Source organism: Drosophila persimilis, unplaced genomic scaffold (genome assembly GCF_003286085.1).
Source record: "Drosophila persimilis strain 14011-0111.01,24,50 unplaced genomic scaffold, DperRS2 tig00000002-arrow-pilon, whole genome shotgun sequence".
Classification (NCBI taxonomy): Eukaryota; Metazoa; Arthropoda; class Insecta; order Diptera; family Drosophilidae; genus Drosophila; species Drosophila persimilis.
The window spans coordinates 8,571,727-8,592,488 of NW_020825289.1; positions in this window are offsets into that span (position 1 = coordinate 8,571,727).

Below are 20,762 nucleotides of genomic sequence, written 5' to 3' on the forward strand. Positions count from 1 at the left end.
TAAAAGCTGGATAATCTACCAACTTTCCCACTGATGCTTCTTACCCAATTTTATTTGGTGACCCCTCAATATTTCATCGTAAAAGGAACCGTTTACCACCTCGTACTATCATAATGGAGCCCTATATCAGATTGGCTATTTATTTAAAAAATTACGGTCTGTGGTTCTAAATTATTTTGCTGTTAAAATATCCATCTCACATCTCCATTTTGCATTTTCCCAACCCCTAACAACCGCCGCAGCCGCAACCCTCTTTCATCGATGAGGCATAAATTAATGTGATAAATATTTATGGCTTTGCTGCTGCTGTATTTTTTATTATTATAATTTTGTAGTATTTTTTTTTTATCGAAAATATCTCATAGGATCCACATTCATTTGGCGCTTCCACACAACAACAAAAGCTTTTCGCTTTTCGGTGTCGGTCGAAATTCCAGAGCGTCTCGGACAAGCGATAAATTCGTATGAACAAATTGAATGTTGCTGCTGCTTTTGCCTGCCCCACTGCTCCGCTGCTGCTGGGGCTGCTGATGGGGCTGCTGCTGGGGCTGGCGTATGTATTTCATTTCGTTTCGTTGCATGACTGACTGGCTGACAGCAATTTTAAATTGTAGTGCGCGCCAAAAATGGAGCACCGCTTTTTCAGCTTCTTTTCGCTTTTATTTGAATTTTCACAGCCAGCTCAAGGTTTGCGCTTGCATAGAGTATAGGAGCAGAGAGGCGAGAGACGAAAGAGAGTGAGAGAGACACGCTCTCACATGTACAGACATTTTATTTTGTTCAGTGCCAGCGTCGTCCGTCTAGTGCGCCATTTGTCATGTGTCGCTTTGTTGCTGTTTGCTGTCGACGTTCCCTTTGCCGCTGCTTTATTGCTGCTGCTGTTTGCTGTTTGGGCGATAATTCTGTCCACCCACTCTGGCCCCCTCAGACATTCCCCGGGCTCCAAGCTGCCATTCATCAGTGAGCAGTGTTTTTGCTGCTTCGTTTGATTCTCCCAGCAGCGTTGCTCAGCTCAGTCCTTTGCCCAGCAAACTGGCATGTTTACACGTTCGTATTAACTCGATATCGAACTTGATATCGAACACATTAGCTGAGTGGCTGAGTGAAATAGACATATCAGCCTTTCTCTTCGCGCACTAATTTTCGTGATTTACTTATCGCAAGCAAAATCAACGCATAAACGTAGCAACGTCAGCAGTAGCAAAACTTTTGCTTGCCTCCTCCCCACTGCTTCCGCCCTTCTTCAAAGCACACACACACCCAGCCCACAGCCCACTGTTCTCTTTCTTTTGCTTGTTCGCTCTCTCTCTCTCTCTCTCCACCTCCACCGCCCTCTTTACTCGACGAGCGAGCGCTCTCTCTTCATAACCATTCGCTGCCCGCTCTCCCCCCAGGCTTTTGCAATTTCCTAGCTTTTTTCAATGCTCCGTTCGTTGGCTGTTTCTTGCTCTTCTCTTCTGAATTTTGCCAACGTTCAAACTTGTGTACCCGTTCGAGGTGTGTGTGTGTGTGTGTGTAATCAACCAACTGCCTCGCTTTATTTGGCATTTCATTTATTTTTTCGCTTCTCTCCCCTGCTCCGTCCACCTCCTTTTGTTGGCAACTTTTTGCGCTGCGAAATTTCATTTTAAATTTCATGGAAAATCGTTTTAATTATATTCGTAAAGTTTCCTTTGCCCTTTCGGAGTTTATTTTTTCTCTGTCCGCTCCGCCGTTGGCATTTGGATAAACTTTGCGGCAAGCTTTTCATTATTCACCGTTTGAAGAGCATTTCATAAATTCAAATTAACCGAAAGTGTTAACGCAATTAGGGTTTGGCTGGTGCTTAATTACAAGTGCTTCCCAGCTTCTTGATGGCCCTTTCACATCGCTGAAAGCCAAGCGAGCCACAGAAAAAGTGGAGGCACCGCCACTGCCACTGACTGATATGAAAATGGCGGCACATGCTGCATGTGGCATGCAATGAAAGTCCCCGCATGACAGCCATTTGATGTGGCCGCCTCGTGCACGTAGAACCTCCTGCATCCTGCCGCATGCTGTACGTGTACGACGTCCTCCGTAATTTGATTGGCATTCAGAGAAGCTCTAACCACCATACCATGATCTTCCACTTGTGGCGCCCGAGTGCGGGCATTTCAATAATGCATTCGATTTGTTCGCTTTAGAAATGATACGGAAATTGATTTTTCTACTCTCTAAATGTAGTTTAAGCGAAACTAAAACCTTGTTTACCAATGATTCTCCTACGGTTTAATAAATGCCCACATCCGCTGTGTGCTGTGGGCGACTTTTTTCGCCGTGATTTGAAAAGTTTTAACTTGGGTGAAAGTTTTCTTGTTTGATGTAACATATTTGCCGGTTCGACAGTTCAAAGTTCGTAAAGTTGTTCCTCTATAAGCTTAGATTTTTGACATATGTTTGCATAAAGAACTCTTTAAAAGTAAATCCTATCCAAGAGATGTAAAGTGTTGCTTTAGAGAGTTCAATTGCAGGATATTTTCGGTAAATCTGTTCTTTGGAAATCCTATAAGCAAAACAAATAACTAGTATACGTTATAACTTCGTTTTATGGGTTGTGCCACTTGAGTGAGACGCATATTTCTAGTTATTCCCAAGGATATTTATGCCGAACAAGGCTGTACCTCTTCTACAAATATTTTATTGCTATATTCTACATTCTAATTGCCGCTTAATTGCTACTAATTGGTACTATACTATTATAATTAGTACTACAATTTACACTTGCAATATTTATTTCTTCATTCTACATTCTCTTTTAAAAGCTTGTTGTTAACAGATCTTTTGTTGCCTGCGTAACTGCTAACACGACTGTACTTTTGGGCTTACTGTAGATTTACACTTGCATACAAATTCTGTTGATTCACATTAGCGTTATCCGATATCGTAGATATCCCATATTATCTGTAATCAAGAACTCTGCAATCAATCCATAAATATATGGACACTATATTGCTACTATAAACCCATATATTTGTAGTTGGCACTGCAGGCTCCATTTTTATTGGCCCCAGCGGTATATTGGCTCCTCGCAGGCTGCAACATTGAGCGCAATAAAGTAAAAACGTATATGACAACAGGCTGCGGCCATTTTGAGACGTCTTTTATGGCCCCATAACTCTTGGGTTATGACAAATATAGAAACCGAAAGCATCAACTTTGGCGACAGCCAGAATATCCATAAAAAGTCTCGGCAAATTGATATTCAGCTCGACGAGATGCACGGAAAGAGGCCTTCAAAGTGTGTTTTTTTTAGCCCCTTATAAGCACGGACGGATGAATAAGGCATCGATTGTATGGGTGTGTGTCCGAGTGTATCTGTGGATGGCTCTGTGTGCTCATTACAGTCATTGACTCGAATGAATAACGCAACGAATTCGAAGGCTAAACAGGCCTATAAATTGCCTGTGAATCGAAATCGAATATGGAAATATATTGGAAGCCTACCTACCATAAACTGTACAGCAGAGCCTTTTCTGGATAAGCTACAAGCTACCCCTTTGACAACGTATTCTGACGATTTTATGATCTAACTTCCTTTGTTTTTCATTAGCACCGACTATCTAATCAAAATATTGTTATTGATCTTTAAAAATGACTACGTTGATGAGATTATGCTTGGTTTTTGTATAATTTGTACAGTCTTTGTTTCAGTAAAAAAATTGTAAATGATTTTTTCGTATTTCTAATCTGTAGAGAGCAAATTTCTGAGGAAATTCCCGTGAACTTTTAAATTTTCAACGAAACTTTGATAAGGCATTTCAACGCAGAAACTGTCAGAGCTATGTATATAAAACCTACAAAAGCCATAAAGATAACACTTTGCATAATAATTTGTGCCTAATGTGGATTGAATATCTCTTAATTTGCTACCGCAAGCGTCGAGCTGCCGGAGTGCCGGAGTGTCGGAGTGCCGTGTGTATTCCCCAACACCTTTGCCGACAATTGCCATAATTTGCTTAGATATGCATTAGGCCATTCCTATGCTACAGAAATCGTTAGGCGAGGCAATCGGCACGTTTCATCACACAAACACCCCACCCGCCGTCCACACACATTCGGAGTGCCACAAACTTTGAGTGTCGCCCCGGCGACCCCCTATGACAGAACCGCGGCCGTGCCACAGCGACCTTTTCCGATATAAAATGGCGTCGGGCACATTGACGATGCCCGACCCGATCCGACCCGACTAGCGACGCTCGTCTCGCCGCTTCCCAAAATCAAGCTCAACTTCTGGCCCCGAGACCTTACCACAAAGATATAGCCTTCTTCTGCCACATGTTGTTGCTGTTATTGGTGCTGCTGTGTGTTAATGGCTTGCTCTGGACAGCGGCAGAGATATCAGGCCATAAAAATAAAAACGCCACCGCCCGCCGTTCATGCCACATTCATACCTTTGTGTGGAGGACCCGCAGGTAAGACACACACACACACACACACGTAAATACACGGCCAACAAAGTCATCAAAGAAAAGCAACAACAAAACATAAAGTAGAACGAATGCACACGGCTCGCCCTCGCCCATTCATTCACTTATGTATTCATTTTAACGATGACGACGACAGGTAAGCCGGACGGACGGACACACTTGTGGGTGGGCTCAAATGTGGAAAAGGGAAGAGAAAAAAGGAAAAAAACTAAAGAAGCATAAAAAAGCAACGATGCTCACACTTGGAGACGCACTCGACAGGATTCGAAGCTGCTGCGATCCAAGCCCCGCCAAGAAGGCAGAACATTTCTGTCGATGGATGTCCGTGATATGTCGCGTCGTCTAGTTGGCGACTTAGCGCTCGGGTTCATCCGACGCCGACGTCAACGCCAACGCCGCCGACGTCCAAGCTTTTGCCTTGCTTTCGGCACAGCACTCAACTCAAGATAAGAAACTTTTTTGCGGTCTCCCTCTCGCTTTTTCTGGCACTTCACACTCGCATTGCTGTTGTTGTTGTTGTTTCTGTTTTGTTTTTAGACTTTAAGCTGTGCCATGCAATAAAAACACAGCCGTAGAAAAACTTATTTACACTGGAGGTACGAGTATGTAATATGTTCATACATGTGTGAATGCTAGAATGCTAGCAACAGTAGTGGGCAAGAGATTAGTGTCTACGATCTGTATTAAATGCTTGAAACAATATTTCCATATGTATTTATTTGTTTTATTATCTCGAATGAATAGAAACTATCTCTGTACATATGTATGTATGTACATTGTATGTATATCTATCCCCTTTTTATTTGTAGTCGGTACCCACAGTTCCCTAAAAGATTTAGAAATAAATATTAGGGTTGAGCTTTCATAATTCGAACTATACCTAGTTAAAATTTCGGAATTTACACCATTATAAAGTACAACATTATAGAACTTTAATATCCATAGCATTAATCGTACAATTCGCACCAATAGAAGTCTAAGTTCTAACAATAATATATTATGAATGAATGTTGTGAAAACATGCCCGAACTACTATAATTTTCCCCGCCACTGTATGTATTTACTTATAAATATTGCGTAAATAAATTTGTCTTCGTTTTCCTCTCCCTTTATTGTATTTTGGCGTTTCCATCATTTTTGGCCTTCTCTTCTTTATGTTGTGGCTAGCTTTGCGATGTTATTTAGTAACAGCTTTGGCGATGCAATGTTTTCCGATGTCCGTCCGTCCGTCCGGGCCGTTCGTTCTGTTTGAAGTCTGGGGTTTTTGCGGCGTGGCCTGCCTGTCTAGAGAGTAGAAAACTTCTTTGTTCGGTGCGTGTTAAATTCCATGAGATGGCAGAAATGTTCCAAAGCAATTTCTGTTTGTCTGCAATCTGAAGAATCTACTATAGCTATACATATGTATGTACTTGTACATATGTACATACGTTTTTATGTACATACCTGAGCCGTCGTCTTTGAACAGGTTGAAGTGGAAAGTAGTTGGTTCAGGTTCGGGTTCGGGTTCAGCTACGGGCCGAGAGCATTTCAAGGTTTGCCAACTTAATTTCCATTTAAATTTTTTTCATACGATAAACGAGACGCTTTAAAATAGGCAAATATGTGCACAAATGTTTGCCGCCGCTTCCATCGGATCGGATCTGTCGTCGACGAGACGGAGGCCCGGAACCCATTTACATTTGCCAAAAAATAACAAAAAAACAACAAAATTAACAAATTCAGCTTTACCCTACTTCGGACCTCATTAGGCTTGTTTGTGTGTGGATTTAGCCCGAGGTGCGAAAGGCTGCCAGGGGTTTCAGCTAACTAACAATAAACTAAGTTTGCTTGATCGTCGAGCACTAAGTAAACTCGATTTGTGTGGCCACAAGTTAGAGTGCTTTTGTAGTTCTCAGTAATTGGGTTTAAATTTCGCGAAAACTTTGGATATTTACGAGGTATAACATACAAAACTAGCATATTTAAACAATCCAAGTCGATAACTTATTAAAACAGTGATAGCTTGATTATTGTAAATTATTTCAACATTCTCAATTGGGCAATTGTCTGCTAGTCTGTTAGTGTGCTAAATATTCTGAAGAGTTCAATTAAAGGTAATACAAATTCCACGAAAACGATGAAAATTTTGGTTTTTTTGGTTATGCATGTATTGTGTCGAGAAAAATCATTAATTTTCAATGTACACTCTGGGAAAAATGGCATAGCAAAAATAAAAACACACCCATATTTAAATTAAATAGAATTCACTTGCATTTAAACGTAAAATGTAAGTGAAATCCATATTTGTGGGAAAAAAATGTTTACATACCAATGTATACATTTTTTAAGTAAATATACAATACAAATATACAAATTTGTATAAAAAAAACTAGCTGACCCGGCAAACCATTTGTGGCAGTATTATGACAGACGATGTCATTTGGAACCATGAAATAAATATGATAATGGACTTCAGGAATAGGATTCAAATTGGATCCCTACCGATGAGCAAGTAATTTCTGGTAGTTGCACTTTTTCTGATGAGCAACACATACCATCTGACTCATTTTCGAATTTGAGCACCTAACAATCGGGACTTGCTTTGTTTATAGCACAAATCAGCACTTTCGGATGATCGGAATATTCAATATTTGGCTCGTAATCAAATGAGAGACGAAGAAGCGAAGTGCATGTAAATGTTTGATGTACTTTGTTGGCCTGGTCTGCTATTTTCTCTGTATGCAAACCTTTCAAAGTCACAAAAAACGTAACAGAAACACCACTGAAATTGAGGAAAGTATTCTTCATCCCAATTAAAAAATGGTGGTGAAAGGCACCTTACGAAATTTTATAAATATTTATCGAGTCGTTTGGGAGATTAACCATAAACACCGGGACACGAGATTTCTTTGCTGTGCGTCTAAAGATTTCAATACACTCATAAGGATTATCCGTAAGTTTGGAACTTTTTTATAGGTTATACTTTAAAGAGCTAATAAATACTGAATTGGCCGCCAAATGTACATTGATTAAAAAACTGATATTTCCTTTCAGCACAGAACTCAAGCACAGTGGATTCCTTCTGTGGCTATTCATAGCTGAACAACAATGGCGACACCTGGAGACGATTGCTGGTGGGCTCTTGGTCCGATATCTAGCATCTTAACTCTCAAATTGGATTTGTTTTGTCCTCTTCCGAGGAGAAGTCCTCGACTTGGTTGGTTTTTTTTTTGTGTACGGGTATTATTACGAGACGGCAAGATACGGCCTTTCGGGGGTTGTTCTCGCTGGGAGGATATGGCAGCACGGCAGGTCTGTTTTGGGGTTGGTAAACGGCGGCTAACGATGTGCCAATCTAATCCGTTGAGACACTCGTATGACCACAAGCGGGGACCCTTACACGGGCAGATTTACGCAATATTTGTGCAGTTGTTCCCAGTTTCGATTCTTGAGTATAATTTGAAATCTTTTTTAAGGTATGTTTGGATTTTATGTGTGTGTAACGTTAGGGTCTTTATGTTCTACTCGTGCCTTTTCGGTTCTGAATTGCCGTCAGAGGCTTGAATTCAATGGAAACGCACTCACACAGATACACACGGATTCAGATACAGGCACTGACAATGCAGCAGAGCGAATCTTGAGATCCATGCATCCTGCCTCTTGACGTTCTTGCCCAGTCTGCGACTCCACTTCGTCTTTGGACACTGCCACTGCCACTGCCTCCTGCCGAAAAGCCAAGGAAATGAAATAAATTGCAAAATAAATTCGGAATGTGTATGTGTGTGTGCATCTGTATCTGTGTCCGTGTTCGCATTAGAGATCCAGTAGCTGCGATACATAAATCAAGGCCATAAATGGCAACAGCGCCAGCATCGGCGGCAGCACTGCCGGCGTCAGTTTGATTGGAGGCAGGCAACGCTATGGGAAGCGAGGCGACTCGCGGCGGCGGGCACGAACATCAATGCATTGTGTCTCCGAATTCATTCCCCCGCGCGGAGGGGGTACGGCTTTTAAGCTGAGCTGGGATTTGCTCTGCATTGCTTTGGCCTGCACTTTTTAGCGCTCTCTCTCCCGTCTCTAGTCTCTCCTCTCGCCACTCTCCACTTTTCTGTTTGCTCTTGCACGATACGTCTTGCACCGTTGAACCCGAACCCGTTCGGTCGGCTCGTGCACTGAAATAGCGTCGGCAGAAAACGTTTCGTGTAACAGCAGCTCTATCTCTGTTCTCCTCTGCTTAGCTTTCCAATCTTCAGCTCGCTCTCTCTCTCTCGGTTGCCCTTTTCCCCGCACTCAATAATCAGAGAGCGAGTGAGCTTCATTTGCAATAACTTTGCGCATTACTGGACGACCGGGCTCCATCCAGTGGCGGCGACTGCGGCTGTGACTGCGGCTCCCCACCGGCAGACCGCAATGTGTGTAAATCAATCTTTATTAAGTGCAAGCTCGGGCTCCCAGTCGGCTTTACCTTGCCACCGCGCCACTCTGGGTGCTGCTGGCCAACTGCAACCAGAAGAGGCAGCAGCAAGCTGAACCTGTTTAAAGTGCAACTTTGAGGCAGGAACAGCGGCAGCAACTTTTTTTGTCCGCTTTCGGTTTTCCCTTCCTCTCTCTCCTTCTTCTGGTTATTTCTCCTGGCTCGCGGTCGTCTCGTCTCTCTTCTGTTTGTCAACGTTGTTGTATTTGCAATTGTCGCTCATACGACGCGTGTGCCGCATCCTTGCCCAATTGCTGCACCAATGCCCGGCAACGGCGCTCGCTGGCCCCCACTCTCTGTGGCATCGTCTCCCTCGTATCTCGAATGAAATCGCAATTAAGTTTTATTTTGTGGCGAGCATTTTTTAATTAGCAACGACGCGGCGTACGCTTCGTGTCGCTGTCGCTGTCGCTGCCGACGTCGTTGCCCCATTTGCAGCGCTGCCTACGCCAAGACGTTGGACTGCCACATCGCCAATTGCTAATGATGATGATTGCTGGCTCTCTCTCTCTCTCTCTCTCTGTCTCTGTCTTTGGCTGCGGCTGCGGCATCAGCTCTCTCCTTGGCCTGGCCCAGACGTATCGCTGCATGTATCTGGGTATCTCATGTATCTGTATCTCCGCTAAGTGGGCGCTACGCTGCCTGCCTGCATGTGTGTGCCTGTGTGTGTGTGTGTGTGCACGACAATTTATTCGCTCCCCGATTTTTAACACCCATGGGGGTAGCCGGGCAGACACCGGCAGATACACATCGTCGCATACGGCACATAAGAAAAAAGAGCCCAACACAAAAATACCCACAAAATGCAACTGCAGCCTCATTGAAATTCCTCTTTTGCGGACGGGGAACCGAGCCGTACGGCGCCAGACACGAGGCCGCGTCCCTCGTTCCTTGTCCCTTGATTCTATATATATTTTTGGTGGTCATCGTTTGGTCAGGTCGAAGCTCTACACGTGATTCAGTTTGGGGCTATAGATGTCCTAGTGCTGATCCTTCTTGCTTGTTTGCTTGGTTTCTGGTTTTCCTTGAAGAATTTCTCGAACTCTCCTCCCGACACATACGACTACCCGACTACTACACACTACCCGCCCAAGGCCAGAGCCATTTGGCTTTTACTGGCCCCGTCTCCCGGAGTGGCAGCGTCTGCTGCCGAAGTGCTACAGTGGGTAATACGGAAGCTATGCCCTCCGGTTAGACCCATAAGAATCTGCTCAATACATCTGTGCGTGAAAAAGATAGTCTCGTTGCGAATGCAGATGCCCCCGTTCAGATGCGCAGTTCATAGGAGGGGCTGGCAGAGTGTACCTACCTTGTCTTAGGCGTAGAAGCCTCGATACAGTGAATACCAGTGCTATGGTACTCGTAGATTGACACTGTGGCATGCTGTGACCTTCGATCGACTTCGACTCAAATCCGTTGCTCCAGTGATTTCCCATCCAGCTTCACCATTCGGCGGAACGTAGCTTGTAATCTCCGGAGAATGGTCTCGGGCTTCTGTTGTGACTTGCTCTTTGATGGACAGGTGCCGGAAGCACATCAGGGCTGGGTCATGGTCTGGCTGCCTGCAATCGATATCCACCTGGAATCGAGATATGCACTTCAGCCGCATATCACCCGGCCCTTGAATGTGGGGGCTTAAAGCATTCTTTAAGGCCCGCCTTCTTCAGATCCTCAATCGCTTCGGTGCCCAGGCACTTATGAATAATTCCAGCAAGTATTTACCAAACACGATGAACACCACTCGAACGACAAGAAGCTACGTAAAAAGTTTAGCGGATGAAGGAAGGAAGGATGATTCTGCTGATGTCATCAGATGCTGGTAAAACTGAAAAGGCACAGCCATCTTTGTTTTTCCTTCCATCGTGCAGTGAGAGGACAGCTAAACGACCTTTCAGATGACAAGTATTCTATATAGACTGTTACTGGAAAAAGGCAAAAGCATATGTAGGCGTTCCCTACTGATATTCACATTTTTATTCATGCAATAAGCATACAATTTGTCACATATTTTAGTATATGTGGGGGAAATGGCATCGAAAGCGTTCCAGAACTGGCAGACTTCCCATCCGCTGCAGTTGTGGAATTGCAAGTTAATTGAGCTAAATTTTGAGGCATTCTGGAGTTGTAAAGATGGAAACAAAACTGCTTGGAATGAATTCCCGAATGAGCTGTATTTTATGAAATAAGTCAATACGGGATTAACTGGTTGCCAGTAGAGTTTCATTAGGTGTCTCTAAACATGGAACAGAAACTTTCCAAAGGAATGTTAAAGGCATTTGTTCATTTCAAATTTCTTTAACTATTCGTCCTTACATAGCCTCGTCAGCTTCCTGTCGGGCACGACGGATGCATCTCCACACCCAAGTTAATGGATAACTGCTGGAAATTGCATGTTTCCGTCTTTTGCTGTGGCTGTAAACTTGACATTTGATTGAAAGAAAGTGAAATTATAGCATTTCGATTTTTCTTTTTTATAAATTCAAGAAAAGTCCCTTGAAAGCAATCAGAAAACGAGTCGTTTCCCATTTTATTATATGTAAAAAAAAGTGTGTCTATCTTCTGTTCTAGATCGTCTGTTCATCCAAGCCTTACCTTATTCTTACCTAATGGAATCTATTCGCACATTTGTCCCCAGGGAGACATCCTCATTTTTTGTTCGGCTGAGAGATGCTTGCAGTCCGGGAATATGAAATAGAATAGACAATAAAATCGTATAGAAGCAGAAATGGAAACCAGAGAAAGCATAGTTTCCCCTTTTGATGAAAAGAATTCTTTCCGTCCGTGGACTTTGGCATAGGGAAAGCCAAAAAGGGTCCATCAATATTAAGGTGTTCGTCATAAGGTGTACTTATGGGAAAAAGAAGATTACATTTTAATTGTTAGTAATATTTGGCATTTTTTTGTGGATCAAAATCAAACAAAATTTGAATTTAAAATAAATGAACAAATTGTGAAGCATTTTTAAATGATTTTATGGACTATTGACAGCTAAGATTGGGTTGTTTTAGGAGCTTCAATGATGATTAAGACAGGTTAAATGTTTAGTTTCGTAAGGGGCATGGGGTTGCTTAACCCTACTTGACCTGCCATCCCATTTCCAGCCATTTTAAATATCGTTTCAGCCCGAAGTGATCCCATTTGATCTCATTTCATTTTGTTTCAGTTCCTTCAGGCCCTTGATTTCTGTTCTGGCGTTTTTCGGCTGCATTCGAAACATGAAGCAAATTTGCATTTGACTTTTATTGACATATTCGCATTTTTATTGATCGTTTTAATTTGCATTTCGATTTCAATTTCGCTGTTGTTGCGGCTGTTGTTGTTGTTGTTGCGGCTGTTGTACTTGCAAATAAACCGAAGGCCTTTTGCATTCATTTGTCCCGTGCCGTGCTGTTTGTTGCTGTTGTTCCCTGCACTCGGCATTCTGTTCGATTCGTATCTGTATCTGTATCTGTATGTCTGTATATCTGAGTATCTGTGTGCGGCTGCCATAAACTGGTTGCTGCCGCCGGGCACTGCCACCTCACGCTGGGTGCAACAAAAACACACACATTTGCAATATTTATAAAATTTTATTGCATTAATTATTTAATTTATGACTTTCTTTTCGCTTTACGACTTTGCATTTTTGCATTCAGTTTACAGTTTTCAATTTATGGCGCACTGGCCTCCCCGTTCTGCATTCCCCGCCCCCTCCAGCCCACTAATGCATTTCGCATTATTTCGAATTATTGATTGCCGGCTGATCCCACCACCCCGCACCTCCCCAGACAGGGACAGAGACAGAGATACATGCACGTGGAGCACTAAGTACTGAAAGTCTGATTAGGTAATGTTGGCCATGCCCCACACGCTCTCTGTGCACACGCCGCACTTGCCTTGCAATTGATTCAAATATGCGACAGGGCCGGGGCCGGGAAAAGTTTATTTCCTCGAGAACTACTTATGTACGAACTTGGCAATCGAGATGGACGCCAGATGGGGGGAAATGGCATCGAAAGCGTTCCCGAATTGGCATCCGCTGCAGTCGTGGAATCGCAAGTTAATTGAGCTAAATTTTGAGGCATTTTGTGCGAAATTCCGGACTTGTGATGATCGAAACGAACTTGTTTGGAATGAATTCCCGAATGAACTGTATTTTATGAAATATGTCAATACAGGATTAACTGGTTGCCGGTAGAGTTTCATTAAGCTTTTACAGAGTCTATAAACATGGGACAGAAACTTGCCAAAGGAATGTTTAGGGAAGATTTATACTTGTTTAGCAGCGCCCCCACACCACCGTTCATCTGCTATTTCGTCCTTGCATAGCCTCGTCAGCTTCCTGTCGGATATAACTGCACACCTAAGTTAATGGATAACTGCAGGAAATGGCATGTTTCCGCCTTTGGCTGTGGCTGTAAACTTGACATTTGATTGAATGAAAGTGAAATTGTGGCATTCATATTTTTCTTTTATATAAATTCAAGAAAAGAGCCCATTCTTTAGGATTGTGAAAAGATTTATTCCAGAAGTATTAGCTCTTAACACATCGCTAGACCTTTAGTTTCCACAAGAATGGGAAAGCTTAGACACATATGTGAATGCTGATTGCGACACATTGTTTTTCCACCTGGTATCTCTTTGAATATAAACACACAAAAAATAGCAGTATGCTGGTTGTGTCATCGGAAGGACAATAACAATTAAATCGATGGCCAGGCCGGGACACTCCAGGGCCAGGGACAAAAGCTAATAACTCTGCCATTAAAGTTATGCCGTGGCAGAGAGGTCTATTATTATTTCATGACTTAAAGCACTACGGTCTACGGTTTACGGTCTACGTTCTACGTCCTACGGCCCTAGACCGACAGCAGGAGCGAGAACCATATATTTCTTGGTCGGTGTCCGTTCGGGGGTTCGAGGACAATGGACGGACGAGCGACAAAAGGAAACCTTTTGCGGTTAATTGCACCACCGACAACAACGAAAAAAATGAATGGAAAACGGGTGGCAGGGCAGGGTCAGAGCCAACGTTAAATGTCAATTGCTCGGGGAGAGGGGGGGAGGGGGAGGGGCCACCCCTGGCAACCTGCTGGGTCGATTCAAGAGCACTGGCAACAGGCCCGTAACCCATTGAGGGGTATTCCGGATTAGATAAAATGTGACAACTGGAGCCGGATCTCCCTCGACTGCTGGCAAAGTCAAATCTTCTTTAATGGGCTTATATAACTCGGGCCTTGGCACTGTATATCCTGCCCACAGGTTCCTCTGACAGACTCTGTCCCGAATTGAATCGATTCTGTTTCGTTTTTAGTGTCTCTTTTGTCACTCATCAATGGGTATCGTCTCTTGGAGATGCCACAGATCCCTTAGATACCCAACCAGATTGAAATGATGTTTGCCTCAAGGGGAAATCCATCCAATAACTAGAAAGTAATTCGTTTAAGTCTACAGACTGCAGATTGACCAGACGCCCAGGCATATTTCCATTTCCGTTTGCCAATTAGGCGCCTTCTCCCCTCCCCCGCCAGCTAATTAAGATCTGTTTTCTGAAATGATGCCACATTTTGCACAGCTTTGAAAGGGGGGGATATGGATGGCGGGGAATAGGCATAAATAAATGATTTACATTTAAAGCGAGCGAAGCGGGCGAGATTTAAAATAAATTACGAGTATATCTGGCAAATTCCCAGGGGCGCTTTAGAGCACACGAGTGACGTGTGCTCCATGCAGGCTTGCCCCATGTTGCGGGTGTGTGGGTTGAGCTGCCGTGTTGAGTGTTTTACGAGTATGTGTGCATAACTCTCTCTATCTCTCTCCCTCGCTCTCTCGCTACCTCTGGGGATATCTGTGTGTGCTCGCACTCAGCCCACTTCTGGGGGCAGGAGCACCCAAACAACAGTAGCAGCAGGATGACGACCGACGACCTCGTCACACTCGACACGCCAATTCCATATGTTGCACACAGTCCTCGCCACCTCCCCACCTCCCCGCCGTACCACGCAGCGCTCCGTCAATCCACACTAACTTCCCCGCTCTGTGAAAGGGGTGCTTGAGAGACAGAGGGCACAGGACGAGGACGAGACCGCATTGCATGAATTTAACTTAACCCCGAACCATTTGGTCTAGGAGGACCATCAGGACCATGGGGCTGTGCCTCTCTCTCTCTGTCTCTCTCTCTTTGTAGCTCTCTATTTCTCTATCTCTTTGGGACCATACTATGATTGCGGCTTCGTCCGCCTTCCATCGGGGTAGAAGCAACAACAAAAACCATTCTGATAATTGAACATGTTTCCGCCGTTCGTGGCGGGGTTCGGCCTCAACCTCGTCCTCGTCCTTGCTGCTGCTGTCGTTTTCGTTGTTGTCCTCGGGCCCTTTTAGCATTTTTCGAAATTGCCTTTTCCGCTTCGTTCCGTTCCTTTCCTCTTTCTCGTCCTTCTGTTCTTTTACCTTTATTTTTGGGATTTTGTGCGCTGCTCTACGAATACGAATGAATGAGTGCCGTGGCGTGCCTTGCCGCACACAGCAGCGATGAGGCCGACACAGAGGCGAGAGGCAACTCCATTTTGTATGCTCTGGATTAGGGTGACCAGAGTTGCCAAAGAGCTGAGCAACCTTTTTCCATTTGGATTGGTTTTGATGGGAACTTTGGTCGGACTTTCGACGGGGGGGTATTTGGAGGGGTTCCAGATTGTTTAATACTTTTTGGAGGTTTTTGGCAGGTCCTAATGGAATTTATTCTTCTTTCGCATCAGTACTTATTCCACACTTTCTACAGATATATCATTACCATATCCAAATAATCCCGTACTCTGGTAACACCCACCCCCCATGACACTAGCCCATGACACAATGTCCTGTTGCCGTTATACGGCCACACCAGGGTAGAGCGGTGTTCCTCCTCCAGGAGGCACGACACACGGAAAGCTCTTGTCTTGTCACGCATTTAATGAAGAAACCTATTTGTGTTCATTCTCACTTATTTATAAAGTTTCCATAATAAATTAAGGTTTAGGGCAGGAGAGGAGAGGCCCCGAATGTCCTTGCTTGCCATCCCCCCAGCTAAGCTGTGGGATATCCTGTTCAGTGTCATAAAGCTTACATTTTATGTGCGCTTGTCGTTTATCCTTTAATATTTTTAAAGCCCAGAGAAAATTTCTAACCCGCACACAAGCGCAGGCACACACCGAGAGTACGTGGTAGAGAGGGAGAGGTGGAGCGCAAGAAGGCTTTATAAAAATTAAATATTTGCCCAGGAGAGCAGAGCGGCGGAGGGAAATGGGTGGGAAGGGCAGGGCAGAAAGGCAGCGACAGAGGCAGAGGCAGAGGCGACGGCAGAGGACAGAAAGTTAGAGCAGCAAAAACTTTTTCTTCTCTTTGATGGGCTGCTGTCCTCGTTGCTGTCCTTGTTCCTGTTCTTCTTCTTGCTATCCTTTGTGTGTGTATGTGTGTGCTTGTGTCCATACAACAAAATACATATACATACATATGTATATGCATATGTGTGTATCTGTGTGCTGTGCTGGTTTTCTGTGTGGTCGTACAGGGGGCTTGGGTGCGGAACTTTTCGACGCGTGCTTTACGCTCGTTTGCTTGCCTCCGCTTCAGGCATTCATTCTCTCTGGTTCTCCGCTCTCAACCACACACCCACCCACACACACACACCACACACAGGCACAAACACACACTAGCATATACACCCATACATGGATAGACTTTGTTTGGTTTTGACTTTTTGTGTTAAGGACATTATTGCACGGTTTGCTGGATGCATTTTGGGGGTGGTTGCCACAGCCTGCCTTCCACCCTCTTGGCTGGCACTGGCACTGGCTCTAGTGCTTTCCTTGCCTTTCATTTCCATTTTTATATTCGACTTTTGATTATATTACAGAAATACTTACCCACTATATTCCCGGATTCTGGCGTGCTAGCCGCCGCCGAGTGGCGATTCCCCTGAGCTACAATTATGCCGGTTAATGATTGCTTTCGAAAATAACGTTTTCCGGCAGTTGATCAATTTCCAAATGTGTCTCTATATGTGTCTGAAATACTGCTATAACTTTTCCAGTTTCGTATCCACTTATAAGTCTTAGTATGGGTTACATTTATTGTGAATTTTGGGAGCAATTCGATTGGAAAATATCAAATCTATTTTGCTTTGAAACTAAACATTTATTGCAGAATGGCCTTCACACGAGTATATCTCTGAAGAGCATACTATATTCCCCGCGGGGAATAAACCTCGTGCTTAGATCCAGAACATTTCAAATCCACAACATTTCTTGCACTTCTCTTCATAGGTTAAAAATCTTGCCTATAGATCGAGATAATTTGGCTAGTACTTCTTCTAGCGAAATTGATAATTTATTATAGATTTATCAGTCCCTATTTATTGACATTTAATTGATATTTCTAGAAATGCATAGAGAACTTTCCTTTATCCTGCACTACTGCACTGCAAATCTATTTATAAATGCTGGAGTTTAGAACTGTAAGGACAAAGACAGCATTTCACTATTTCAGAAGATAACAACCATTTTGAAAGATGATTTTAAAATGAAATATTGTAAGCAATTGAGTAAATAAAGTTGTACTTACATATGTTAGGAGGAGCTTGATTGAACGAAACGAAATACGACGAAAAATGCACTCGAGTAATTAAGTTTTTGAATCATTTCAGATTAACTTTTCATAGCTTTTATTTATGTAAATTGCGAGGCAAATCCCTTGTGGCACAGTGATTTCAATTAAATATATACAATCCTGATGTGTCCATGCTTTCGTTGTCAGTTCTGATTAATCAACTGAACTTATGGAGTGGATTGGAGTGGCTCCTTATCCTCGACTAGACATCACCAGCCTCGTTTTCATCTCACCTTAGAGCAGGCATGGAGTGCCAAACAGGGAGCAGTCCTGCCTCCTCGCATCATACTGTACTTGCAGTTGATTTATTGTCATGTTCTGGACTCCGGACACCTTCGTATCGTGCGTGTTTCCTGATTTTTCCTGCTTTTCCTTCTCTGTTTTTTTTTTTTTTGGTTAGTTTTTTGTTGCCTTTGGCGTTTGGTGTTTGCCGGCAAATCCCGTTTGGCCGTTTGCTTTTCTGGGGAGAGACACTTAACATATTAATCAAAGGCATGAAATCTTTATCAAGTTGTCAGGACGGGGCTTCGACTCGGGCTCCGGCATCGGAGTCTGGAGTCTGGCGTTCGTTTGGAACTCGTTTGATCCTTAACACGCACCAGCCGCGGCAATTCCTCTGCACCGAAAAAAAACCTCAAAATCATATTGGATATTGATAAAATCTATCAGAGAGTCGATAAAACTGTAATAATGATATGTATAGACAGCTGGAAATTGTTTCTTAGGATATCTTCGATCTTTCAAATCAGAGATTCGAATAATAATCTGATAATCATCAATCTGATTGATGTCGAATGATCTGCTTGACCTGCAATACTAAGAACAGGTCTAGGGGTCCAGATGATGATCAACAAACATTATCATTTTTCTTCCAGTGTTCCCATTTCTCATTTGGTGTTCTCATTTGCAATTTGCAATTTGCACAAACGAAAAGTCTGGAGTTGCGCGCACGAAAAGGAGAAGCGGAATAAGAACCGGCAGAGTCTACAAATTTTGTCACCAGAACTGGGTTCGTTCTGCGATCGGTTGCGATCCGTTGCGATTCCCCGGATTCGGAGTCCGAAGCCAGCAACAGCATTAATATTCACATGTCGTCTGTCGGTTTTGGGCATTCGGCATTCGAGCGACCGTCCGACCAGGTTAGGCCTCCGAAGCGTGGTGGAAGGGGGGGGTGGAACTCTGGCTTCGGGTCCGACTCTGGGTCTGAGTCTGTCGCCGCAGACTCTGTCGGAGAGGAGAGTCGGCCTCTGGTTCGAGTTGGATGTCTAAACAGAGGCCGCCGTCTGTCTGTCTCTGTCTCCGCCCCCCTGAGCCCCTGCCTGCCTCTGGCAGCGGCCGCATAAATTTACTCAAAGCTGACGCTAACTAAAGTCTCCGACTTTTGCTTGGTTCCTCGGCCACAAAACTGGTTCCATTTATGCAAGCTATTATTATTGTTGCTGTTGTTGTTGCTTTTGTTGTATCTGTAGTTGTTGCTTATGTTGTTGTTGTTGTCTGGCAACGCTTTTGGTATTGTGCTAGTTGTTGTTTTGTTGCTTTCGCATTGAATTTTGCGCCTCGAATTTTAGCTTTGGCCGCAGATACATTTTACTTATCGGCATCTAAATTCACAACCGCTGTCAGTCGCCAGTCGCCAGTCCCGTCCCCAGACCCTGGGCCATGGATCCGATCCAGCCGTGTCTTGTGAAGTATCTGAAACACTTATGCATGCATGTATCTCTGTGTGCGTGTGTTTGTCGCCTCTCCTCTCCTTGGAGAGAAGTATCAAATTTCTATTGACTCGCTTCTGCAGTGGGTTAGAGACCCAAAGCGAGTGGGTTGCAGGGGCACAACCCTGGGAGTGGAGGCGGTGGTAATGGGCAGAAAAAGCGACAAATCAAACAGAATGAGCAAAAGCCAAAGCAACAACAAAATGGTTGAGAGAAGGGCAAAGAGTAAACTGCAACGACTAATCGTTTTGACAGAGATTCAAATTCCAACAAAATGAGAGAAGAGAGAAGAAATAGGCACCATAGGCGGAGGAGAGCTGCAGGGAGGAAAGAGAAGAGTGGCATTGCAGAGCAGATTATCATCGGAGCAGAGAAAAGAGCAACGTAACGACAGAATTTTCAATTTGTTTATTTCATTATTTTCATTTTCGTTGAACTTAATGAATTCCACTGATTAAAAGCTTCCTCTCTCACACTCTCTATCCCCCTCTCTCTCACACACACACGCTCTCTGTGTGTCCCTCTCTCTGTAAACATTCAATGTGCTCGCCTTGAAAAAAGGCGATTGAAATGATTTCTTTGTTTATCATTACATATATAAAACCATCCAACCGTACGTACATCCATATATACATATATATATGAATCTATATACTCATAGATATGTATATAATATGTCTATATGGCTGAACAACTTGTTTGTTTGTAAATAGCGCCTATGAAGGCCTTTGAAGATACATTCATGTGTTTACATATCGCTGTCTATCGCAACAGATCAACTTTCTATCCATGAACACGGCCCCACTTAATGAACTTTCGTTTCGCTTGGATCCGTTTGCTGGCAAAGGAAAGTTGGCACGAGTCGGGGCCGCGATTTGATGGATATATCTAATGAAGTGTCAAATGTGCGGAGCGAGATTATAAACTTAATCTGATAATTTCCACATCTAAAGCTGACATCATAATTCGATAGACATATTTTGTATCCCACTATTTTCGGCACACTCCTAAGTATTTGTCTATATCTATATAAAATGATTGTGGCACGATGGAATATTCAGGAAAATCCAAAAACATTACTCCTTAGAATTGTTGTGTGAACTTCGCCTTTGAAAACTTAAACGATTATTGTATTTCCCACGCAGATAAAGTTTTTCAGCGCCATTCGACAGAAGGGATCCAATCATTTGTAAACGCAGAGTAACGATTATGTACAAAATATGTTTTAATATGTAGTTTTTTACAATCGTTTATTCTGCATTTCTGTAACCATCAGCAATGCACATACAATTGCTGCAATTGCTTTAACTAAAGCTATTTGTGGTACTCAATGACTTAACTCTACAACAATGTAGTATAATCAAAGTTAAATTTCCATTAAATGCTATTTTTGAAGCACCTAAAACCAACCCATTGTTCCTACAACAAAATGGAGTACGGCAACCCCATCCGCTGTGCCGCAACTAACACATCATTCCGCATAGCGCACAAATGACCTGCCCGCGGCACATAAATAACCCTGCAACACCA